Genomic DNA, 27,248 nt, shown 5'->3' on the forward strand with positions numbered 1-27,248 from the left:
CTGAATGTGTTTCCTAAACGTAGTACATGACATAGATCTGCATTGTTTGTGTCGGATGATGACTCTGTCAAAGGCTGTGTGAACACCTTGGTGAAAGGTGAGCTCCAAGCAGATCAGGATGTCCCACACCGTTCTACCGCTTGCTGGTCTGACTCCACGGAAACGTGGTGCAGTTCTGGAGCTCCAGCTCCGCACCACAGCACTCGGAACCTCAGTCAGAGTTGTGCCTGAATCTGCCATGTTGGTGGCACTGATGGAAATTCACTATGCTCATGCCATCCATGTTCGCAGACTTTCTTAAGCACACCAGTAGGTTAAGGAGCTCATTGCAGAGCTTCACCCACAGCCTCTCCCAAAGCATACTGTCTTCAGGAAATAACAGTTTAGCATCAGCCTCCCTACTTGCGGGATTGAGTTAATGGTTAACATCCGCGGAGCTGTTGCTATGTACCAAGAACCCTGCTAGATGCTCTATCAACATTGCTCCTGCTAATCCTTACAGCCACCCTATAGGATTTACATAATTATCTCCAGGAAACTGAGCCTGAGAGAGGTTAATCAAGTTGCCAAAAATTACAAAGCTGCTGAGTGATGGAGTGTGAATTTAAACTCAGATCTGCCTGGTTCCAAAGCCGTGTGCTGTGGGAGTATCACATTACGGACACCCATATGAAAAATTGATTTTATAGCCCGAGGTCCCTCAGACGTGAGTTTTGACATTGGAGGCCAGACAATCCTTTGTGCACTGCAGTGTTTTGAGCAGCGGATCTAGCTCTACCCATTCGGACCCAGTAATACCTTCCCTTCCTTGTGACAACGAAAAATGTCTCCAACCATTGCTAAATGTTTCCAGGGGACAATAGTGCCCATAGTTGAGATTCAAAATTATAGCCTACAAATCAATTTTCTTCCCCACAGGAACTGATGTAAGCGCTCCTTTCTGAAGTGACCACATCTCCATTTTCATCATGGCTGCCAAGAAGCTCAAAAATACTTGTTTCCACTATAACAAACAGATATTCCCCCAATTCAGAACGACTCCATTTATCATTTTCTAATTCATGATCTACTCCATCGTTTTTCCTTGCTTCTTTTATTTTCCTACTTATATTTCCCTCATCATAATATTTTCCCCTCTATTTAAAGTTGTTTGAATTATTTTACAAAAGACAGCATGCTATAAAGACAAAAATATTTTATACGGATTTAGAAACTAATTTAATTATTTAATCAAAGTTAAATCTTTCTAGAAATGATAAATGTTCCTGTTTCTTTTAAATCATCTCAACAATTCTGTCTGATAGTTTCAGAATCAAAGTTGGATTAAGAAATTGAACTTTATTGCAGTTTTCTGACTCCTAGAAATATATTTTAAAATAGGTTTAAGAATAGTAGAATGCCAGGCAGAGTAAAACAATAGCCCAGGAGAGCTTTGGAAATATTTTTTTTTTTCATTTGGGAGTATATTACTTTACAGTTCTCATTGAAATCATCATCCTGTAAAACTATTTATATTATACGCTTTCTAGGGAGAAGGCCTCCTGATGCAACAGTTACCTCTGGAAGGTGCTTTGCTGAGATCTCCCCCACACTCACACTCCAAAATGATGCACCAGGATGGGTCTGGCCAGTAGAGAGACTCCACTTTAAGAAATCTACAACATGCTGTCCCAAACCTGTTTTCCAGCCTGTCAATTATCAAGGAGATAAAAACTGGGTCCAGAACAAAGAGTGACTCAGAGGCTTATTTGGAAATTTGGGATTTCTGGTTCTGATTTGACAGATTTGGAAGAAGAGGCAAAATATTTCCTGTAAATGCCATCGCTGGGATGGATTCTCGCTGCCTCACTCCCCCATCAAGCAGAAATCTATATTGTGCCTTGAGCTGAGCCCCAGAGAAATTATCAATATTCACACATCTGGCACAAATCTGTTGGAAGAAAAAAAAAACATTATGCCATCTGTATTTCTTCAATCGTTTTATAGCGCAGCTCCGGTCTCTCGCAGTCATTTTGTCCCATGGTCTTGTAAATATAAAGTTATATTACTTCTTGGCTTCCTTGAGGACACTGTTCATCATGAGAGGAGGATGAGGAGGTAATGTCACTGCCAGGAAAAAAAAAGCTCGCCGTTCCAATCCCCCACCTTCCCTGGAGCATGGAGGAGCCAAATTTCATCAAGTTTGGCACAGTTGTAGGAATTAACATGACTGAAATGTATGCCAGATTTCAAAACAATTTCTAACAGTTTCTGTGAGACCGTGTAAGCAACGGAAAATTGACATGTTGTGTTGTGCCCGAGTCAGCCAACTGCTGTCACTGCATAATTAGATTTTCCTGCATGAGAGGAAAGAGTTTCCTTTTAAAAAATTATGAAATAGAGCAGAAGCTAATATAAAGTATAAGTGGGCCTTTGATTTGTAAAGAGGTGGCCTTCTGTTGAAGAATAACTTTGGACACACGGAGAAAGAAAGTACACACACACACACACACACACACACACACACACACACTCAGGAAAGGCCGGGGACTTGGGCTTTCTGCATTTCGTGTGCATGAAACGCTCTCTGTAGAGAAAAGAGTATGCACAGCACAGGCCACGTGGGAGCAGGCCCAGTCGGGTGCCCCAGGAATGTCTAGAACCCAGAACAGAGATCTGGATTAAGTAGACGGGCAGTGCTCTCTTTGTCACAGCCGAGGTCACAGCTGTGGCAGGGTAGCTTCCCTTCTTCTGTGGTAGCAGGAATGTTTCTTTAGCACAGGGCCACCCAGTTAAAACTACATTTCCCAAGCTTCCTTGCAGCTTACTGCGACCAGAGAACCAGGTTAGGTGCATTGAGGTGTGAAAGGAATCAAAGTTTCCAAATTCCATGTCAGATCCTTAGTGGGAAAGGGGGGTTCTCTTCCGTTTCCTCTTTCTCACCTTTCTGGAGAGGAAGGGAAGGGGTGTAATCATAGCCATCTTTGATCTTGCCATGAGCTCTCTCCCACAGGGGTAAGGGGCACCCTAGTGGTGGCGGAGCATGCGCCTGTTTCTTTTGAGCCGCCCTACTGACCTCTGGTGCTCCATGAAAGAGAGACCAAGCACCACTTTGTCTAAACTATCATGCTTTTAAAATCTCATATAACAACAGCAGCTGTTTGGTATCCTAACCCATGTCGTACACTTGGAAATGAGCTTCAGGGTTTATGACAACTAGACCTTCACTGACGGGGAGTGGTCTCATCCAGAGCACCTCATCTCTATTCTAATGCTGCCTCCCATGTCAAATACCTCTGCTCAGACAATCTTATCTCTCTGAAAAACAAAATACAACTCAAAATATTTGTTCTTTCATTCATTCACTCATGAAGAGGGGATTACAATGATGATCATCACTTTACAAAGAAGAAACTACAGCTTACAAAGTAGAGGAAACATGCCTCAATTCCATGGCTAATAATTTCAGGGTTTAAAAAAAAATAATATGCTAAACTAGAAAGACTTTTCAGCTTACAGGAAGATATTTGACAAAGATTTTCTAAGTAACTATATCAGCAACTGCACTGTTAAAATATAGTAGCAGAGCCAAGACCAGGACTCATATCTGCTAAACTTTAAAAATGTGATTTTAAATTCTGTCTTCCCTGGATCCTGGACTCTTGATTATGTCTTAAATTAAGCTTATCTGAGTTAAAATTGTGTGTCACAGTTTATGTGTATTTGTAAAACTGATAATAATTAAAAGTTTTTCAATGAGCTTTTTTTTTTTTTTGCACGAAGATTGTTTTCTGTGGCCAATAACAGCAACCTTTAACTCAAACTGGCTTAGTTATTAATGGGGCTTTCTTGGTGAATGTAACTGAGAATTCTACAGGCAGATCTAGTTTAGTCCCGGTATTGGAGCAGAATCCCCAGAACATGATTCCTGCCTCTTCCAGGCAGAGATTCTAAGCTTGTTTCATTCCCATGTTCCACATGGTGTCAGGGTGGCTGCCAGCTCTCCAAGCCTGTGTCCCATCCTGGTTCAGTCCAATGGAAAGCAGCCCTACAGCGTGGTGTTGATGGCTCCATGGACCTGTTTGCCAACTAAGAACCATGTGTGGGAGGTTTGGGGTTCTGATTGGCCAGGTTGCTAGCTCTAAGAATGGAAGAGCTGTTGATTCTCAAGGCTGACCTGAGTGTGGCTCCAAAGGGAACAAGCAGTGGGTATTGGATAAGCAATGACAGCAGACCCTAAGACTCCTTGTACACTCAGTGATGCCCCAGCGTTAGACTCTGTCATGCTTTCTACTCCCAGCTCCCAGCCTTACCCCAAACCATTGCTATGTCTCTATGGAATCTTTCACGCATTTCTATTGCCGTATCTCTATGGACTCTTCTGCAGATTTCTAATTCTAGACACCCGCACACAAACCTGTACACACACACAAGGCTGGAGTCGTGCCACCAGCCCTCTGTGGCCCAAACCACCAAAACCTTCACTGTGCCATCTCCACTGCCGTTTCACTCCTGTAAGCCTGGCTGTGTGCATCTGTTGGAGATCAAGCTTTCCAGCCTCCCTGAGCCATAGTGAGGATGAAGCTAAAGACATGTACAAATTGGCAGTAGGTGCTCGTTATCACAGATGCAGTCACGGAGGCCCCCAGTCTGCTCTCCTTCATTCTCTGCGCTTCACTGAATCCCCACAGAATTTAAGTTGACACAATGCCCATTGGCTCTGCGGCAAACTCTCTCTGTCCTGGGTACCCATCCTCTCGGTTGCCCACTTTCTACGCCCCCTTTCCCACAATGGGACCCCCAATCTGAAGCTGGCCAGAGTACTTTCCAACTCCCATTTTTCCACTTACCAACTGGGAGATCATGGGCAAATTATTTAAGTCATATGAACTTTAGTTTTTGCCTCTGCAAAACAGGTGAAATATCAAATAATAGAAAACATGTACGCACACCATTGACATGGTTCCAGACATAGTAGATATCTAATAAATGCAAGGCTATTTCGCATTATAGGTGCTTTAACCTGCTTCAGTTTGCCCCTAAGAAATGATCATGGGATGAGTTGAGTTGGCATTGTTCCTCTCTTGTATGCTTGGCTGGATCAGTCCCTAAATACCATTAGACTACCAGGTCAGATCAGAGGGGACAGGACACTCAGAGTCTAAGACAATTTCACCATTCTAGTTCAGAGCAAAGATCATCACAGGGAACAAAGAATAAACCAAGATCTAAATGTGAACTAAAAATTCGCGGGACACTAATTCTTTTATCTCATTTTGTCTTCCAATAATTCCAAATAAGCCATCACCCCCAATACCGAGTGGCTTAAAATAGTAACAGTATAACAGGTTCCCACCTCAGTAAGTCTTCTGAGTTTCTCTGCTGTTTTTATTTGGACTCATTTACATAATTGCATTCACACACATGGGCAGGGTTCTCTAACATTCAGCATGGCATTGCTTCTCCACCCCACAGCTGCTGCTGGTTATCCGCTGGAGCACGCTGATTCTCTTGCACGTGGGCCCTTGTGTAAACCAATGGCTTTCTTGCAACATGGTAGTCAGTGGCAGATTCCATCAGAGAAGCACCAATGGCTAGTGATTAGCAAACCTCGGCTTGCATAGCCCAACATAACAGTGATGCTCCACTGGCCAAAGTAAGTTTCATGGCCGAGAGCAGGGTTAATGTGGACAGGAACTTGGACCCGCCTCTGAATGAGAAGACAGGTGAAGAATTGGTGGTCAATTTACCACAGAGAATTTAAACAAGGCCACATGTGACAACCAAGTGGCAGGGGTAAGAATCAAATTCAGGTCTGAATGTCCCTGTAATCCTTTCAATGTGTGGCAGTGTCTTGGAGTAGACCAGGAATTGTAATTCTCCACTGTCTCTTAGCAAGTGCATTCCCATCAGATAACAGGTCACGTCCTTGTAAGAGATCTAGAGCCAGCCAGATCAGTTCCAACTCTCAGGTTGTCTTCGGTGGGAGGCAAACAAAGACGCTGCTTTCACAAGGGTGAAGCGTAGTGTAGTTGGATGAATGGAACAAGAACAACACAAGGGGTACGCACTCTAGACTGATTAGTCAGGAAAGGCCTCTGTGGGGTGCCCCAAAACAAGGGTAGAGGCAGGGGGGCAGCCACAGAAGCTCTGTTTCAAGCAAAATGTTTAATAAATGTAAAATCCCCAAGGCTAGAAGAGGCCCAGTGTTGGAGGGATAGAAAGAAGCCCATGTGGCTGGATCGGAAAGAAGAAGGACAAGACAGAAAGTGACCCAAGGGGTCAGCAGAGCTCGTGGCATTCTGGAGGCCACAGGCCAGCGTTTGGATTTTACTTTAGTTGAACTGGGAAGAACCCTGAACCAAGGATTGATACCATTTACCTGTGAGCTGCGAGACACTTGGTAAGCTGCTCTCCAGAATGTAGACTGCAGAAAAGGAGAAGGGAAACCCAGTTCAGCTAGAAGATGAAATGCAGCCTGTGTCTGTGAGTGTGGACAGGAAGTGCCCCGTGATAATGCTTTGGAGAAGGGATGTAGGAGATTTCCTGATGAATGTCTTACCGGACGGAAGTTAGTAAGGACGGAACGCCAGGCAGAGCTGAGACCATCAGCCAAGGCCACTCCCTGTGGCCACAGGTAGTAAGCAAAAGGAGAGTGTACTTCATTGTGAAATGAAACGGCTTTGTCTTACCTTGCATTCAAACACCATGAATAGGATTCTTTGTGATTATTGTCAAATTCCTACAGATGAAAGGCCAGAAAGCTTTAATGAAGTGCAAAGGAAGAGATAGGGATTCAAAAATGCATCCATTCTGGTTGGCGTGAATGCTTTATAACCATTATTCCCAGTTGGCTCTCTGATCAGAATGTGAGCTTTCACCTGTAAGCTAAAAGGCAGTCAGCTCTCATAAGGAGAAGCACCCGGGCCAAATTCCACCATCCCATTGGGCGCCTAGAGGATAATACATTCAATAATCATAGCAACGGTAACAGTTCCAGTGAGACTGAGACCCATTAGCCTCTCCCTAATCCATGTCCCAACCCCCATAGCTCCCCAAATCTGCAGTCAGTGCTATTCTAATTCACAAAGCCTAAAAGTGCCCTTGGCATGAGAGGAGCAAGCACCCAACATTTTACATATACTTGTGAGCTTTGAAATACTTAAATCAAACCGTACCATCCAGCAGGCAGCCGCACCTTGTCAAGGCAAAAGACCTACATCCCATCTTGTCTAATAAATTACACTCAGAGACTTAGTTCCCTGTTGTCTGCATATTTTCTTGCATAAAACTCCCCAAACAATAAATCATCTTTCTGTCTTACCCATCATGTATGGGCTCATTACTTCACACATCATAATTATAATCAACGAACAAAACTCAAGAAAGAAAATCTGAACAATGAAACCGTACTTTTTTTTCTTAACATCAGTGCAACTTTGTATGATCAAAGCTTGTAATAATATAGATGGGTGATTCTGGATGATTTCAATGTAGCTCTTTTACATTTTGCAGAAATTCTTAACAGGCCCAATACCTAAGGAAAAAAAAAAGCTCTTTTTCCTTTAAGACTTGTGAGTCTGATTTTTTAAGTGCACTGATAACTTTAATACCTAAATTGAAAAATGAGAAGAATATCCGTAGGGAAAAAGGAGCTTACTGCTGCCTCCCTGAAGTTCATCAAATGTTGTCACATATTTCTCTAACATTTTTGACTTGGTTAAGTGCAAATTTAGGTGAGCGCACTCTTTTTCCCAGAGTTCATGGCAACAGACAGATAATATGTATTTTCTATTAATGACTATGGTTTGAGAAATCTTAGACAAATGACATTTTCTTAAAGACAGAAGGCTGGACAAAATGACCTCTGACTTCCATTATTTTGTGACTTTGTCATCACTAAATTTTTAAACAACCATTTAAAACTCCTTCTTAGGTGTATTTTGTGGAGGTAAAAACATAAACTCCCCATTATCAAAATTTAAATAGTAGACAAAAGTATACATAGTTATAGAGAAAAACTAAATTAATAACTAAACAATGGGTGAAAATTTTAAAAACCACCTTCAATTTCACCAATTTTTAGATCACTTGGGAAGCAAAAAACTATAATTCACAAAATTAGTGAAGCACCATCCTAAATATAAGTCCAAATCCTTTTTCTGAAGTTGTTTTTGGCAGCAATATGTAATTCATTGATAATAGATCAATGACAAGATGCCCTGGGCAGCCAGGCTTGCTTCACAACTCTCATAATTATCTTCTTATTTATTAAACTTCACCTGTTGAAGGTGGAAAGCTTGTTGAAAGCCTCCTGAGAAGCTTCTCGACTATCTACAATCTGAAGTGAAGTTAGTCATCTGCTCTCTTGAGTTTCTACACATCTCTGAGCCTTTCAGGAATTCGATTACAATCATTTGCTCTGCCATTGATCTCCCTCGTGCATCCCTGTCTGCTCCTTCCGCTGGCCTTTCTAGTTCTAAAGTGTTGTTTCTCTAAGTCTGCCCAGGTCAAGTATATCTCTTTGCTTGTGTCCCTGAAGGATGAGTCTACCCCTGGAAAGTCTTGTTAAAGACTTTAGTTTGGTTCTAAAAATTAATAAAGCATTGTTCTTGGTCTTCCCATTTTAAAAGGCTCATTTGAATCAGTGCATCAACATTTCACAAGCATAAAAGCACTAATCTAGTTCTTGACCATCAATGACTTCTACATCACAAAAAATAGACACGAATAGATATTATGTGCATCATACGGGATGTACAATAGTATCTCTGAAATAGTCGCCTCCCCAAAAAGGAAAAGAAAAAAAGAATTAGACCAAGCCTGTTCATCTAGTAATCAACTTACAGGAAGTACAGGGGACAAAGAACAGATCACCTGACACTACGATGAGGAGATTAGTAAGAGCCAGATTGTGACAAACTCTACAGTGAGTGCGAACTAGATGATACATGAACAAATGGACTTCCAGAGGGGAAAGAGACATCACGAGACTGAAGGGGAAATAAAGAATATTAACCAATGGCAATGCATGGATTGTACTGCAAGGCTGACTCGAGCCATAAGAAAATTATAAAATAAACCCTGCCTACATGACTGACAATACTTTTGTTTGGTTTGCCTACAGCTTAAACCTTTTCGGAATAATCTGACAACATCACAAAACATCAGATTTCACCCATGCACACACACCAATAAAAAACCCTATGGACTTTTAAAAATAATTCAGAAAATATGGCAACAGTGGTCCATGCTCCTACATCACCCTTACAATTTTGGAAGCAAGGGAGAATATGCTGGAAACAAGTATTCAGCGAGTCACACGGAGACTGCATCAAAGGGGAAAGATGTTAGAAGCTGAAAATCTTTTAAAATCTCCCTGAGATGATGAGGACCGAAAAAGACTGAAGAACTCAAGGTGGGAATACATGGTGATTGGCGCCAGGCTATTGGCCTCCATCACCAGAAGCACAGGGGTGAAGATGGTTCCGTGCCTCACCAGAATCATTAAAAATGAGGAATAACGTTGGTTTTGTGTTGAGGATTTTTGGAAAGATGATTACACAAGAGAAAAATATAGAAAATTATTTCCACACTTTAAGCGGCAGTGGAGTAACCATATTGATGTTTTCCTAGACATTTGGAAACGTGAAAGGAAACAGGATCTGTGTGAGAGGTGAGAAATGTAGGCACTGGGAAGCGCTGCAGTTTTTTCCTGACTCCTTCAAAAGATACCAGAGAAAACTGTCCCTCTACTGCCGAATGTGACGGTGAGGGAAAGAAGGAGACAGTAGCAATAAAGGGCCCCGGCCAGTGGGAGAGAATAAAGGAGCAAAGGTTCAGGAACCATTGTGCACGGTGGGGAAGCTTCCTGCAAGAAATCAGGACTTCTTGCACCATGTCAGGAAGGAGCAGGGGACACAGCATACGACACAATGCAGTTGCATCAATATCAGCTGATATCGGAAGAAAGTCTGTGGGGTGAACCCCACAAACGACCCAGCTCGTCTCTTGCTTTGTTCTTCGTAATGCATGTCAGTCCCACATACCACACTATTATGTATCATGTATGTGCTTCCTGACTTGATTCTGCCTGTCTGCCCTGGCAAAACGCAAGCTCTGTGAGAGCAAGAACTTGTCTCTTTTGTTTACTGAAATATCCTCAAGTCAGAGAACAGTTCCTGAAGCAGTGAGTTCTCGGTCGGGATTCTTTGGAAGCGTTCATTGGCACACACTGCAGGAAGAAATCCACTGCGCAGTTATAACACAGTGTGATCAGAGCCAGAAGTTCACAGGGCTAGGGGAGCACAGAGATGCCGCCCTGGAGTGTCACCTGACAGATGAGCTACTGTCAAATGTGAATGCTAGCCCACCTAATGCAAAGATGGAGGAGCACTGATCCTCTTTGCATATTATTTAATAACTGGTATTGAGAGACACACACTCTAAGCTGCAGGGCCAACAAAATCTCCCCGATTTTTACTTCTGCTCCAGCAAACGTACCTTATGCAGAGAAAAATGCGGGGTGTGATTCTCACTAAATCCATCAAGCTTGCTGCCATTTAAAGGGAGGTGGGAAGTCACTAGCTGGAGAAGAGAGTGTCTACAGCGTTTGTGAGATGTACAAAATCAACTGAGCCCTGTTGGAATTAATTTAAGAACCTGGAAAGGCTGTGTGTGTGTGTGTGTGTGTGTGTGTGTGTGTGTGTTCATTTGAGCAAATTTTCACCCACACAAAGGAAGCCAGGGGATAGTCATACACAGAGAACAGTGGCAGTACAAACCCTGCCCAGTGGCCTCTGCTCGCTCCTCTGGGCATCGTGGACAACACCACCACCCTGCTTATCAAAATGCTTCCCTTGCAAAGCAGCAAGAACTTGTCAGATACAGATGGTGACGCTGACTTCTCAATAGGGGAAAAAAAGCACCTAAATTAGACTTCTATAAAAAGAATATTGCATATTTATTTCCACAATAACACCCAGGAAAAACGTTAGTCAAGAAGCAAGCAATTGGGTGAATAAATAAGCTTGTCTTTGTTCTCATCAATTAAGTTATTACATCAGTTGGAAAACCAGTGAATTATAATACAGATGTTTAATGAAACACTGCTGAGCCTATAAGTCAGACTCCTATTTTGTGGTGTGATTTTGGCTGCATAGTTTTGTGTGTGTTAAACCGTATTTATTAGCTGATACCCATTATTATTTTGAGCAAGGTATAATTCAGTTGTCAGGCCCCATCGCAGGCAAGGAGATTTAATCAGTAAGAGCCGCTTTGCTAGCAAGTATAAAACAATGTGGGTTTCATGAAGCAATCACGGCAGTGTGAAAAAATGGGATTAATTAGTATTGTACAAGAACAGGCAGCATGCTCATTAAAACCTTGTGAGGTGGCTCTTATAAACTGCCACTTGATAGGGCCGCATTAATGTGACAAGGCAAAGACTTTATTTCCAAATCCTTTCTGATTGTATCTCGCTTTTAAGTTACCTGAAGTGACCTGCCTTGGCATGGGGAATACAAAGATCAAAATACATGCCGGGGATCCCTGAGCCACCTGGACCGCTAAGCCATGCATAGATGGGGAAGCTTCAAAGACAGCGTTTTTTGAACTCGCAGTCAAACATGAATCAATAACTGCAAATGAGGAGCACCAGGGGTGGCGGATTTGCATTCTCACTCGGCAGGTTGGGCAGAAACTAATTTGACAATTGGCAACCCACCTTAATGAAGGCCACGGACAGAGCGGTCTGCCTGCCTTCTAGTGCTGGCGTGGCTGGAAATGGATCCGGATCCAGCCCGAGGAGGGTATCAGGGGCTCTGGGAGTGGCGGGGAAGCCATGGGATGGAAAGGGAAAAGTGACATCCTCAGAAATGACATCCTGCTCTTCTGTGCACTCACCAGACAGCTGTTTGAGTTGCCAAGGTGTCTCCCACAGTTTCCAAAAGGAAGTTATTAATTACTTTTGTTTTGTCTTCACAGAAAAATTGCACATGAAATATTAATAATAATAATAATAATAATAAATGAGAACGATCAGCTTTGGGTGAGGAGTATTTTTGAGATGCCCTGGACTCATTTTCCTTTTGGGATCTGATTTATTCTTTTTCAAAGGTGCCATTGTTTGGGTTCTGTCTTCACATGCCAGTCCCGGGTGAGGGTGGGCGGGTTGAACAACTGCAAAAATGTATTCTGAACGATTCACCCAATCCGGTTTCTTCAAAGAATTTTCCCTTACCTATATGCCTACCCACTGGTGTCCTGCTTCCCCGGAGGGTTTAGCTAATGGCAAATAAAGGCAATTGTACATGCAATATTGGTTGGAAGTGTTTCGATGGCTGGAAAATGCTATTCAGAAACCTCAGAGTCCCTGCTCCCCCAGTCCCCAGCTATTTTATTTTTTTCAAAAAAATTTTAAACCAAGCTTGTTAAATTTCACCAGCATATTAAATTAAGGCTTCCTACCATGAAGCCCAAGTACTCAGCTCACAATTATAGGTTGTTTGCAATTGAATTTGGGTAATTCCACTGCAATCTGCAGATTCAAGGCACCAGGCAGAAGCCAGGCTACCTGAGCATGATAGACAGGATTAAGCATACTGCTTTATCAAGTGATGTGTTGCAATATTATTAATTTAAACCCTAACTTCTCGTTGTGATCCAAACTGCATGATGTAAGGTGAGATGACAGCCATTGAATTAATGGAAAATGGAATTGATCTCTCAAAATTTCACAAAAAAATAAAGGCATAGAGATGGACATAAATAAAAGAGGAAAGACAGACAGATAAACACATTTAATACTTTTCCTGTGTTTCCTGAGTCCGCTTCTAGCAATCCACATTTAGCGTGTGATGTAGCACCCGCTGGTGAGTGGAGAGCTCAGCCATCTTATTTATTCCTCTGTAATGCAAAGTAGTGAATATGTTCCAATTTTGTTTCTTTTATTTTAGCAGGTGAGTGGCGCAGAGGTAATACGCCGTAAGTGGAGGTTCAGGCATTACCATTTATGCATGACACAGTAATAGGAAATTTTCTGCCCCTCTTAGCTTGATGAGAACATTCTGCAAAGACCTTACAACTCCTTCAGGTAGTGGCCTCCTACTTGATTTATAATCTTACAGTGGTGGAAGAGGTTAGCTGGGTAATTTAAACCACTGGATTTCACTAATGAACAGGCCAGGGGAAAAGCACTTTGCATTGTAAAGGCTCCATTTCACCTTCCTTATGCTCCACGTATTTTATCTCCAAATTTTTACATTATTTATATAAAAAGGGAAATGGTGCGAGCACAGGAAATGAGTGAACAAAACTCTAATAGAGTTTCCCCTACAAGTCACCGCAGGTGAGAGCCCTTCTTTCTGGGTGACAAGAAGTGGGGTCATCACATTTATCCAATACAAATGCAGGATTTGAATATTAGATAAATAACAAATCATGCAATATCAGGAACATGTATCCGTTAAATATCATTGGTTACTCATTCAAAATTAAGTATTGCTGAGAATCTGGAATCCTAAACTGAATCCAGAGGCTGCCTTCAATGAAATGGCAGGCAAAAATGTTCCCCAAAGCTTGGGGGACCTGACCGAACAGAAAGGGCTCTGGCCTCTCTGCTTCTTGGTAAAGCACTTTCACTTTGTAGATATCTACAGGCTTCTCTGCTCTTTGAAATAAAATATGGGTCACTTTCTTCTGCACATTTTATGTGATGTTTCCTTCATTTTAACCATAGAGAGACTTTTCTTCTGATATACGAACAAAGAAAATATGCAGAGGTCCAAATTCCTAGAACCTTCCACTGCCACTGTTACCATACTAAACATCTCCTTGTATCTCTGTAGATTGCAGTGTCAAAAGCACTGATCATGTACAGACCCAAAAGAACTGAAAACAGGTCCTCCAACATGAACAGGCACACACATGACTTCAGCAGCACCATTCCCGATAAACCAAAGGCTCATGGAAGCAACCCCAGGGGCCATTCACGGATAAATACATCACCAAACTGTAATCTAGCCTTATAATGGAAATTATGCAATCACAATAAGCTATGGCATAGCAACACTTGGTACAAAGAACTTCTCATTTTCCACAATGTGACTAAATGGCAAGAAGTTTTCCTTCAAGGCACTAACTCAGCTAATGTGAGTTGGGCAACTCGAAGAGCTCTGGGTAACAATGCACACCCTTCGGGCAAATGGGTTAAAGGTGTCCCATCTGGCTGCCGGATCCTGGCCACACTCTCAGCAGCTCTGGCCTGCAATGTGCTGGTTGATAATTTCAAGGGTTCCTAAGACAGAACAACGTTGGAGCTCAATATGTATGCATTTCGGTTGGGTTACCTACTGCGTGGCACATGGGATTCTTTAATCCTTGGCCACCGTAGCTGTCTTAACTGTAAACTAGGGGTACAAGCTGAGTATTCTTTATCTGAAATACTTGACATCAGCACTGCAGGATTTTAGATTTTTTTTTTTTTGAATTTTTGAGAATTGCTTGAACATCATTAGGCATTTGGGGGGTGAGAGTTTAAACATGAAATTGTGTTTCATACAAACTTCATATATGTGGACAGAGTGATTTTATGCAGTATTTTTCATAATTTTGTGTATGAAAGAAGGTTTCATGGTGTTGAATTTTCTACTTGCTCCTTCTCCTTGCCTCTCCCAAAGTTTTGGATTTTGGAGTCTCTCAGGTTTCACATGTCAGACTTAAGGGTGTTCAGCCTTCCATAGCATCTACTTCTAAGGGACACGGCAGGATTAAATACCTGTTGAAACTAAACTTAAGACCAGCATCTGGCACTCACCAGCATGGCTGAAAATCAAAATGGGGCATCACAGACCCACAGACCTCCCACACATTCTGGCAGGAAAGTCAGAGCTCCAGTGTGGAAACCCACCTAACAGGTTCTCACCAAGTTCACTCACCTACTCTATGATTCACAAATTCCACTCCTAGATCTTTACCCAAAATAAACCAAAACTGATATACCTTAGGAGACAAAAATGTTTATCACACCTGTATCCAGGCTAGAAAAAAATATGAAAGCAACCCAAGGGCCCATCGGCCCTAGAATAAATTGTTCATAAAATACTACTCAGCCATGAAAAACAATGAACTATAGATACACAAACCAATATCAGCGAATTTCAGAAATACTCCATGGAATGATCCAGCCCTTAACAGAACGTGCTACATGTTTGCATGTTTATGAATTCAAAAATAGGCAAACTAATCTATGCAGATAGAAATTAGGACAGAGATTGGCTCTGACAGGCAGAATTTGGGGAAACTCTCCATTGTGGTGCTCACACCTTGTAGTAGGTAGAAAACATTTTCAGAAAAGAGCCAGATAAACAGAGACTTTAGACTTCAAAGTCTATATATAATTTCCATTGTATAGTCTTTGTATCTTCATTTTAAACAAATCCTTTAAAAATACAAAGACCATCCGTCTCTTTCCACCACCAAAAAACGGTCCACAGGCTCGTTCTAACCGACAGGTAGTCTGTGCCAACTTCTGATCTAAACCGTGACTGAAAGTTACACACATTTGTCAAAATTTGTAGAACAATGTACTTAAGAACTCTGCCTTTTCCTCTGTGTGTGTTTCTCAGCAAAATATACTATCATGCCTGATAGTTGAATTAATGCTCAGATAAATGTTAGTTACTCTGACTTCACATATATGATATACTTATTTTTAATTAAAGTGAAGAAATGGTCATTCTTTCACGTTGTAAAACAAGCTCAAACCATATATTTTGAGGCCTTCATTATGATTCCTTTGTCTCCCTACTGCTCGCACATACATATTTCTGTTCCCTTCCCACAAACAGAATTTGATTTATCAGAGTACTATCTCAAACCTGGGGATGCTCTAGTCCAGACAGAACATGCTTAGACTTCTAGGGGGCTTCTAACGATGATAGCAAGAGAAAAAGCATCAACAATGGACAGAACGCTCCCTACCACCTGGTGCCTCCTAGGAATCAGCCCTGTTTGCACAACTTTTCTGTCTTCCTCTCAGTTCGGAGCTCTGTCTACCTCAGAGCTATCAGGGCAGCGCGGCTGAAGGAGAAGGTGAATGAAATCTATGCACAAGACAGTTGAGGCACCACTCTGAGAAGGCTCCTGCACGTTCATCCCGCTTTGCTTGTGTGCACATCGGCTTTCCCTTCCACTCGCACTGAGGAATCTCTGTGGGACCAGGACTTCACAACCATGGAGCAAAGAAAAAGTGTTAGGAAGTAGAATGCACTAGAAGTGCTCACTTGTCTCCAGCAATGGAAGACCTGTTATGGGGGGTGGGTGGGAAATACAAAGTGCTTTGCTAATGGAAGCGTGAAAGGACTTAGAGTGTGGCTGTCACACATCAGCTCGTGGCCCTTTTTCTTGAAATTCCCATTAGAACTTTGAAATGGAGATATTGAGATAAGCATATTGTTCCTAACTAAGTAGTCCTAGAACTTAATACTCAGTCTCTCTTCCTTTACCTTTCTCATTTGGAATGAAGGAGAAATGACTTGATTAACTAATGGAATTAATTTAATTATCTTCAAGAATATTTTTAGTGTTATTACATCTATTGTTGTCAATTGTTCTTTGGGAAAAGGGGAAATCCTGACCACCATCCTTGGGGAGACCTGTTGGGGAGGTAAGGTGGGTGCCTTCACTCCATCCCTGCACAGTTAATGGTAGGAAATAGATACATGCAAATATAACCACTTATTAAGCAACCTGGCCAATATCTGACCTAGACAGTAAGAAACTAACAGTGGGCCAAGTGGTAGCCAAAATTTCAAGGAAATGTCCAAGATGACTGAGGACCAGCGTGGAAAATGTCTAAATTAAGCAGACTTCGGCTATGCTCCAAAATTGACATAATTTCTGAGTATGAAAAGCTAAGAAAAAATAGCATTTCATAAGGAAATCTCAACTTCTCTGGGATGGATTCTTGGAAATGTCAATAAAAGAAAAATATTAAATTCTCACAAGGGAACTTTGTTCCAATTAAAACAACTTCAATTCATTCCCTGTCAAGAATTATCTTTTTACAGATAACTTTGATCTGTTAAAATTGATCAGAACATGATGAAGATTGCAAAAAAAATCACTGTTCCCAAGAGTGGGAGCAGTGATCAGTCACAGAATATTGGGCAATGACTTCCATCACCACACGGTGAGGAGGTCTACAAATTTTCCTGGTAAGTAAAGTCAGGTAACCATGTCTCAAACACAAGTTGGAGCATGTTTTATTATGCACGGAGGTTGTCAAGGAAACAAAAGAGCAATAAGAATGAAGAAATTCAAAATAATTCCAAAGGAACCCAGTCTGCAAACACCTAACCTGTCTCATTTCTGTCTTCGGTGCTCAGAACCGAGTAACTTTCCTAAACTCTAGAAAGGGATACAGTTGGCAAACTAGCTAAAGTGCCTCGGGAAAGGCCCCCCGCACCCCACAGCTGGGAAGACTGTTCTGATGCTGAAGGCAGGGATTCTGGAGAGTAGGAGGAGGAGATTTTTCACAGGGCTTCTGGTGGCCTCTGTTACTATGGCAACCATCCCCTTTGTTTCCTGGATCCAGAGCTGCTGCCTCATTTAGTGACTGGCATTCAGGTGAGGCAGCTAAGTGATGGCATTAGGAAAATGAGGACATGGAAAAACACAGCAGCCCCAGCAAACACACATTCACACACACTGGCACCGGGAAATCACAGTCAGGATGACCCTCCAGACTTTTCGCAATACTCTCTGTAAGTCAGTCAGCATTACAGGATTGCAACTGTTGTGGAATAAGAAGCATAGCGACATTGTGGCCCTGTTCTGGCTATCATCGGGCTGGTGCATTTTATTTGTCCTCTGATTCCTGCCCTGCTCTGCTCTTCTGCACCTGTGGAGAGGTCACTTTCCTAATCAGGCTTTGCCCAACCTCCTCCGGCCATGCTTGGCCTGAGTTCCTAGCTCAGCCTCCCATTGGCTTCCTTCATGGCCATGGTCACGATTCATGGCTACTTCATCAGTCGTTTTCCATTCAGGGTCTTTTCATGGGACCCCCGTGAGATTTCAAGCTCCATGAGGACAGGGACTTTGAATTCATTCCCATGCAGTGAAAACAGATGAAGGGCGTCACACAGATGGCAATGAGTGAATATTTGTGTAATAAGTGAAGGATACGATAGTGCTGGAAATGTGACCTAGAGGGCTGAGACACTGAGTGTTTGTCCAGCAGTTCGGAGTCCCCCCGTTCTCCTTTCTTTTAAATGAACAGCAAACTAGACTTATTAAAATTGAGGAATGTGACCTGAGTCTCAACTCCGTGTGACTCGCATGGCAGCGTCTGCTACACGGCAGAACTTTCTCACATCACCCAGTCATATATGTATGACTGAATAGTGTAGAGGTAAGGGAGTGTCAAGTTGTCATTCAAAGAATGGGGGCAACCAAGCTGTCAGTACAAACTTCTACTAGGTATTTTCCTACCAATGTGAGACCCAAGAAAGAGAAGACCTCAGGTCTTTATTCTGAATGCTAATTGAGTGAGTCCTAGAAGTAGAAAGTCTCTATCATACAGAAAGGGAGGAAAGAAGGTGACAGAAACAGAGGGTGGAGGAAGGGCTACAAATGCACAGCATCCCTTCCCCATCAGTTCGTTCTGTTCTTCATAAATTCACTGGCTGATTTGCTTTCTTGGTCTGCCTATATTAAAAGGTATCAATCGAAGTTATGGGGGATCTCATCCCACTAACCTGTACTGGAATATCTTCCCGTATCTATAATGGAATGAATGAGAAATTGGGTAAATTTTATAGAAAAGCATATTTGAAACAACTTTGATGGGACTTGTTTTTCCAAGATACGGAAGGATTCCAAAACCTAAACAAAAGTGATCACACAAAAGCTCTGTTAATTTCACAGCCAGAAGGTAAAGTCAGAGATGAAGACCATAGAGTGGCAAAGTGTCTCACATTCTAATCTCTAAAAATAAATCCTAGAAGGGAGAGTCATCAAACTCTTGATAATTTCTCAGCAATTGTACTAATGTCAAAACCAGAATTATTTTAAGGAGCTGAAGGTAGCTCTACTTTTCCTGAGAATCCAAAAGCTATCTCATACAAGATTCTCTACCTTATTGGCTAATGCAGTTGAGAGTGCTACAATGTTCCTCTTTTGCAACATTTCAGTCTTCATGGTCTGAGATGGTGTGGTTGGCTAAACCTAGGTTTTGACTTCAAACTTAGCTGCAAGGGAACCTGGGAAATACATACTTGTATCTGTACTTATAGCTGGCTTGTAGACTCTACCTCCACTATAATATATTATGTGACATTCCTTAAGTCTAAAAAAAGAGTCAAGATGATGGTCAGCTAAAATTAAGTAAATCCAGAAACACAGTAGGCTATGTATGAACTGATGGGTCTCTTGACTCAAAACTTTTAAAAAAATTAGATGACTTGTTGCTGGTTCAGTAGTTGGTAAAAGGGTTAGGCATTTTATGTATAAAAGTCAGATCAATAGTCAGGATTTTCTTTCATGAGTTCTGTCACAACTTACCTTTGCCTTTGTACCATGAAAACAATTGTAGAAACTACACAAATAAATTAGGTGACTATGTACCAATAAAACACTATTCAGAAGCACAGTTTGTCACATATAGCTGTAGTTTGCTGATGCACAGAGCATGTATTCTAAGGTCTGCCTGACTGGGTCTGGCTGTAGCCACTTCCATTTGTGATCTGCCACAGTTTTAAGTAAATCTTTGCCTCAGTGTTCTCATTTATAGTGCAGGAAACTCAAACATCTACTACAGAGTTATTGTGAAAATCATATAATATCTGTACAAATGAGTGAAACAACCTGAAACAGAAAGTACTCAAAAACTATAACCTGCATTGTCCTTGGATAGGGAATTTAAGTATCACAAAGGAGCGTTAGAGATGGATTTACTTAATCTTCTCAATATCCCTTTCTTTGGAGACAGGCCCCCTCCAATCCGTGACTAGATTCTGCTTAACGTATATGGGGTGGTGAGGTATAAAACATCAAACATTGCTCCAAAGATGAGGAACTCAGGTCACACCAAATGAAGTTTTTTCCCAATTCTGGCCACTGTGAATAATTTTGATCATCACATGACCCAAACTGAGCTCTCCTGAGGCTTTCATCTATTAAAAGAGACTTTAGGGGCTGGGGATTTAGCTCAGTGGCATAAGCGCCTGCCTTGCAAGCAGGCAGTCGTGAGTTTGATCCCTGGTACCGATAAAAGACCAAAAAAAAAAAAAAAAAAAAAAAAGAGAGAGAGAGAGACTTCAATACAAATAATTTGTAACACTCCTGGCCATGAATCAAAAAATACTATTAATATAGGATAAGAAGATAATACATATCGAATCTATAGAACTGGAGTTTTCAACCAAGCCTACCTAGGAGGAAATGTTTTGTTTTGTTGTATTGTGTTTTCTTTGTTCACTGTTTATTTGGTTATTCCAAATATTTCTAATAATTTAGTATTTTAAGAGAAAGGGTTTGAACATATTATATAAGAAAGATTTAAATTGAACTATATTTTCACCTTCTATTCAGACCTCCAAAAATGATAAAGTAGCATTAAATTACAGAGAACTCACTTAACAGCAGCTCAAAAGGCATTTCTTATGGTAAAAGTTTAAACTATAATACCATAGTGCTATAGGTCAGAGGAACAGATAAAGTTAGGAATAATGGCAAATAACTATATTAGTTAGGATCATTTTCATTGCAAGTGACAGAAAACCCAAATCAAAAGTTAAAGGGGTCAGAATGACTGTACAACTGTTAGCTCAGTTACCTTCAGGGAAGATGGTATTTAGAAGCTCAAACCAAGGCTTCTAGGTTCTGTCTTCTACTTCTATGTCTTTTAGGTCTTGCTTACTTGTAAGTATTTTTCAGTATGGTAGACCTGACATTCCTAGGATCACTACTGAAACTCAAATCCAGGGAAAAGAAGATTTGTTCTCAAAATTCACTGGTCAATTTTGGAGGAAAATCTGAATAGCTGAGTTATTTAGCAATCAGTTCTGGACTGGACCAAACAAGTGACAAAGACAATGGGTCCTACTATGTGACATTGCTCCTAAGTCTCATTTAACAGAGTAGAAGATCATAGTGAAAACATTACCACAATGTCTGATGTAAGGAAAGAGAGGTTGGTCCTTGCATTCCAAGCCACCAAAGGGCAGTAGGAAGATACATATCCAGCTAATATAGTCATGAACAGATTGATTCCAAACTAAGGCTTTTGTTCAGACTTCCTGATCTGTCACTCACCAGTAACACAGGATTATAGTCACCAGTGCTGTCACAGTCTTATTAGTTCAAGTGCAGACCTGAGTGTAGGCAGTGGCCTGGGGTCCTACTGAGGATAGCACTGTCAGCAAGGACCCTTTTCAATCAGAAATGAATTTCAACAGGCAGTGACAGCAGATTCCGTATAACCACGAATTTTTAAATCTCCCTCTTCCATCTAGTGAGTTCAGTCTTCTTAGAGGTAAAGAGAATCCAAGAAAAGGGAGATGTCCGACTAAATCTCATGTGAGTCCTGATACAAGAGGATCCAAAACTCTTGAGTAGCACCTCATTTAAGAGTCTGGTAAACATGCCTTAAAAAGACATCAGATGGCAGTTTCCCAATCAGCTCACATGTGAATGTAACACAAAAAGAGCTGAATTTACAGGAAGGTTCCCAGCCAAGAAGCCTCACAAAGTGAATTTCATGAATGCCTTTTGTCAGAATGGTACCCCCTTCAAACCACGACCACCACCACTACCACAGCACACACATCATCAGGAGCCTGGCCGGAGAGGCACAAGGTCTGATTTCCAAATGGGCCATGGTGGAGAATGAAGAATGCCTGAATCTATGGGAGGGATTTTTAAACACTTAAAAATGGCAGGAAATAGAACGACTCTGTGACATTAAATGCGTTAGGCTTTAAGCTCAATCATATGGACTGACCAGAGCATTATGCAGATAGTGAATGTCACAGTGGCTGTTTCCACGAGAACTCCCCAGAGTCTTCGGATCTGAGCTCCCTCGTACTGTGTCATGGGTTCCAGACTCAGAAAGCAGAGGACACAGTTCCAAGATCTGCAATATTTACATGAAATCTGTCAAACAACACAATTCCTTGTCAAAATTTTAAATCAGATTCAACCCAGCCCAAATGAACTCTGAACTAAGAACTTGAACCAAACTCTAAGAAAAATTTCCAATTAACTCAAGATAATTTAACTCCAACATTTTGTTAGCAAATAAACCAAAGGTCTTCAATGTTTTTAATCACTAAATATTATTTTACCAAACTTTCATAAAAGTGTGGATTAGTGTTGTGATTCAAAACGCTAGACTAAAATAACACAATTACTCCCTCGGGGAGAAATTTTGGTTCACTTATTTAGCAGATATCTATCAAAAATATAATATGCATTAACCCTTGTTTATTCAGGATATAGTGATAGATTACATCTAGGTGGAAATTACTCAGTGGATTACATTGCTGCCCTCATGAGTATCAAATTCTGCTGGGAAGAGAACCGTAAAAATCTGGAAAATAAATAAATGCCTCCCCTCCTAAAAATTTCAAACATTGTATTTTCTTAAATCAGGGGTTGTCAAACTATGGCCCACAGGTTACTCCTGTAAATAAAGTTTTATTAGTCCACAGACAAGCTGATTTGTTTACACACAGTCAGTGATTACTTTTGTGCTGTATTAGAGGGTTGAGTTGTCCCAGCTGACACCTTGTGGTCCATGAAGCCTACAATATTTCCTATGTAACCTCTAACAGAAAGTTTGCTGTCTTCTACAGAAACAAACCAGAGTGACTGTGTTAAAGCACGAGGGCACAGGCATTGAGCACAAGGCCTGGAGATAGTGGGAAAGGTGGTAGCGTTTTAGTTATAACCTGTGTAATGAGGCCAGCCGTGGAAAACAAAGTGCTTTAGATGAGCAGTACAATATGATGCCTTCCTTTCAATGAGAATTTTTCAACAAATAATACAAGGCAAACATTTAAATTTTCAGCTTACTACAGGTTTTAAGAAATAACAATCATGTTTTAAGATGAGGCAAAATGTCCATAGCATATTACTAGCAGGTAATCAAGATAAAAAGCTATTTTCAAATTATCTCTAAATGTAAATTTATAGAGATCATTACACAAATTTTGATGTTTTGACTTATTTATTTTACAATACTGCTTTACAAGTGATAAACTAGCTTCCAGGCCATAATATTCAGGAAGTCTCCATCGGTGATGATAGAGGCCTAAAGCTTTCAATTTATTCTTTGTGCAAGACGAAGAAAGTGTTTTGTTGGAGTCTTGGCTGTTTTCTCATCAAGAGTTCCGTGAGTTCCACATTGTTCAGTAAGCAACCCTTTACCGGAGGGATACTTGGCACATTCTTCGGGGTCATCCTTGGTTTTCACAGTCACAGGTCAAAGGTGAAGCTCTCCTTCCCTTCGAAGTCATTCTCCTTGCTTGGTATGGGGCAAGCTCACCCCAACCGTGATTCTGGTTTCTCCTTCTTACACATCTGTGCTTATGCCACCCATCTGCGGGAACATGATGGGGATATCTTTTCTTGGAAAAGATTTTCTGTTATCATTTGAAGAGAAGCAGAAGGACTAAAGCCAGGGAAGCTAAGGAAATCAGTAAAGAGGAAATCGAGGCTCTCTACAGGGCAGCTCTGGTTTGCTTCCACCCACACCATAGTGACTTCCGTTTGTGGAGAAAGTGACAGTGGTACTAGCCAGAGAATGCCGCTCTTCTGTAACACCCCAGGTCTCCAGGAAGAGCTCAGAAACCCATGCCATCATCTGTGCAGTAGCTCACACAAGGTCCTTTTAACTTTCAGTTCTAACAGGGAGAAAACCCACCCTTAGCAAGCATGGTCTTGCCTCTGTTAAAAAACACATGGTCCTATTTCACATAGGTGGGGTGGTCTTGGGTGGATAAATTAAATCTGCTTGTCTCCTGATTGCCTCGCTGGCCCCCTTTGTAACTTCACTTTGTATTCCTTTCTGTTCAATACTTCTCAAAGTACTGAGAGTTTAAAGAGGTACAATAAATCCCAGATCAGGTTTTAATGACCACGGTAAGCCTGCTTGTAATATGTCAGTGAGCTGAACCTAAAACCCAATGGGGAATAGGCCATTTCTGCCTTAGTAATTGCCTCCACAGAAAGATTTATAATGTCATTATCTGAATCTATAAGAAATAACTCATGGAGCTGAAATACCCTAAAAAAATATTACAATTCTCTTAAAATCTAGTCATTCATAAATGCTAAATCATAAAATTTTTTTCAAGATGTTTTATGTTAAAAGTAAAGCCCAGTAAAAATATAAATGCTTGTTTCTTAATCAGATTCCTCATTCTTTATGTATCTGTTTGTAGCTGTGCAGTTTTCTGGGATATATTTATAAACCTAACATTGTGCCACCAGGTTCCCCAGTGACTGCAGGCAGCTATGGCGGCTGAAAAGGCTTTTCTCCGCGCCGTTTTAATCTCTGTGTGATACCAGGAAGCGAGGAGGGAAGGGCCAGTTAGTGTGGCAATAAAATTAATTTCAGCAATAAAAGTCACCTTTCCCCCTAATTTCTCCACGAAAAAAAAACCCAAGCTAAACTTTCTGCCAAATGCACCCTGCAGCTGTTGCAAGCCCTTCCGCTTCCCGTCCCTTAACGTTAAAAAGCAAACATCAGCCACTTCTTTCCAATAGCTGGAAGCATCCTCCTCAATTTGTCCAGAGTTTAATAAGTCCTCAGTTTGCCCCATCTTCTTGTCTCCCTGGGCCATAAAATTGAGCAACATTTACACATTCTGGGGCTAAAATGTTCTGTGAAGTCGAAACTCTATTAGGAATCTAACATAACACTCGAGATGTTTTTTATAATTTGTAAAGTCATATTTTTCCCTTTAAATACAGTAATTTGCCATAAGCTTGAATGTAGAATCAGGTTCTTTCTAAGATTTCTCCCTTCCTCCATCAGTCTACTCAAAGTTGGGATTTTTCTGCGTATTTTTAACATCCTGAATTGTAACTAAACCTCTGGGGAAAGGGGCTGTATATTAAAGCTTGTTTAAATGCACTTGGGAAAGCAAAATAAACTCTGCTCCCTTATTTAATTTTTTTTTTTTTTACTGTTTTATTGCCACCTCATTGAACTGACCACCATTATTTCAGTCTTTGGCTATTACTTTCAAGTTTGAGGTCTCTGTAGTTTGCTCCAACATAAACAAATCTGAACTAACTTCCTCCCTGAAACCAGCTTATCTTACACCACCTGCCTATCCAGTTCCTAAAACCAAGAAACCTAAGGAGAAAGGCAAAACACATTTTTTTTTCTCTTGCTACTCATAGCCAAAAGAACACCAAGAAAAATTCTACCTCCTAATATCATCTAAATGTGAATGTTTTCTTTTATGACCACCACTAATACCATAGCAATTTCTCACCTGGACTCTCATGACTACCGCCCAACTCATGGCCTCTTGTATACTTAGCAATGCAGAAGTATATCAACAAGTTCATTTTAAATATGTAAACATTTTAGACAGCCATAAGAGCGATGCAAGAAATACACCAGAATCAGACCATGCCACATTGTGAAATTGGAAAAAGAGCTGCAGTCTGACAGCAGTGAAGGAATTATCAATGATGATACAGAGGGAGAAAGGTCCAAGCCAGAGAGCAAGCTGTTGTGGATTCTGACGATAGAAACAACACTCTTGCGATCAAAACAAAAGACTACAGTCTGTCCAGATCATGGTGATTTTGGAGTAAAGATGCCCAACACATGGAAGGAGCTGGACCACAAGGGCCACATGTGATGGCTAGTTTTGTGTCAACATGGCTGGGCTAAAGTATGCCTGGGTCATGGGTGAACTATCTCGGTGTGTCTGAGTTGTGTTTCTGGATGAAATTAACATTTAGGTTGAGTAAAGAAGATCACCATCACCAATAGAGGCAGACATCACACAATCTATCGAGGGCCCAGATGTAACTGAAGGTCATAGGACACACCATTTGCTCTCTTTTCTTGAGCCAGAACATCCCTCTTCCCCTGCTGTCGGGCCCTGGAGATCCTGTTGCTTGGACTTTGAACCTTAGGGCATAACCCATCTGCTTCCCTGGTTCTCAGGCTTTCATACTGACTCTGAATCTCACCCCCAACCTTGCTGGTTCTTGAGTTTGCAGATAGCAGATGGAGAGATGTCTCAGTCTCCATGACGGTGAGAGCCTCCTGTGCTCTCTCCCCACTCATGTCAATATCTACGCACTATTACTCAGGCCTCTCTGGAGAAGACTTGCTAACACTTCATATAAGCTGCAGTGTAGAATGTAAGTGTAAATGCAAGGGGAAATCAGCTGGTAATTTTAAATGAGGGAGCACCCTGGTTAGATTTTTGTTTTTGGAGAATCTGTCCTTTGGAGAGTGGATTGGATGACAGCCGTGAATGAACTTCAAGGACAGTAGAAAGCTGTTTTAATTTGGACACAAGCTTCCATAACTCCCCGCTGCCTACAGAAGAAAGCTACAGTTCCACACATGACAGTGCAAGCCCCTGTATCCTGACGGCTGTTGTACTCTTGGGCTTATTTTTGGCTACTCTTTGATGTTTTCAAGCCTCTGACTGGTCAGGACACATCTTGAGCCCATCTTAAGTGATTCCTTCCCAGTCTTTGCCTTATAGATTTCTCATCTCCCTGAGAACACATTACCACCATCAGACCCCACCGTCTACACCAAACCATGCCAGCCCTCATCCTCTGGAGCGATGAACTGAACCTCTTGATTTAAAAGCAGATCTGGCCCTTGCCACCTCTTGCATTACTGCTACTGATTATGATCCTTTAGCTGTTTAGTTATTTCGTTCTCCGTGTGTGTGCATATGTCCCATTTCCCCAGCCGCACTGCAAAATCCCGGAGGGCGAAGACTTCCCTTCTGTTCCTGCAGCTCCCCCGCAGTGCCTGGCACCGGGCCACGCCCCCAGCATGGAGCTGGATGCATGCTGGTCTGCGGAGGAGGAATGCTAAAAACGCTTCTCGAAGCCCAGAAAAACACCCAGTTACCTAATGCGTAGGTAAGTAAATAAGTTAAAATTTGGGAAGACACTTTAAAAAGACCACTTTTAAAAAAAACTTCTCTCCTGAAACCTTTCCTGTAAAAACCATCGTGTTTGATTGCAATGGGGTATAGACTATGACAGAAGCG

The sequence above is a fragment of the Cavia porcellus genome, unplaced genomic scaffold (assembly GCF_034190915.1).
Source record: "Cavia porcellus strain 051 isolate PalLab524CR breed Dunkin Hartley unplaced genomic scaffold, mCavPor4.1 scaffold_5, whole genome shotgun sequence".
Classification (NCBI taxonomy): Eukaryota; Metazoa; Chordata; class Mammalia; order Rodentia; family Caviidae; genus Cavia; species Cavia porcellus.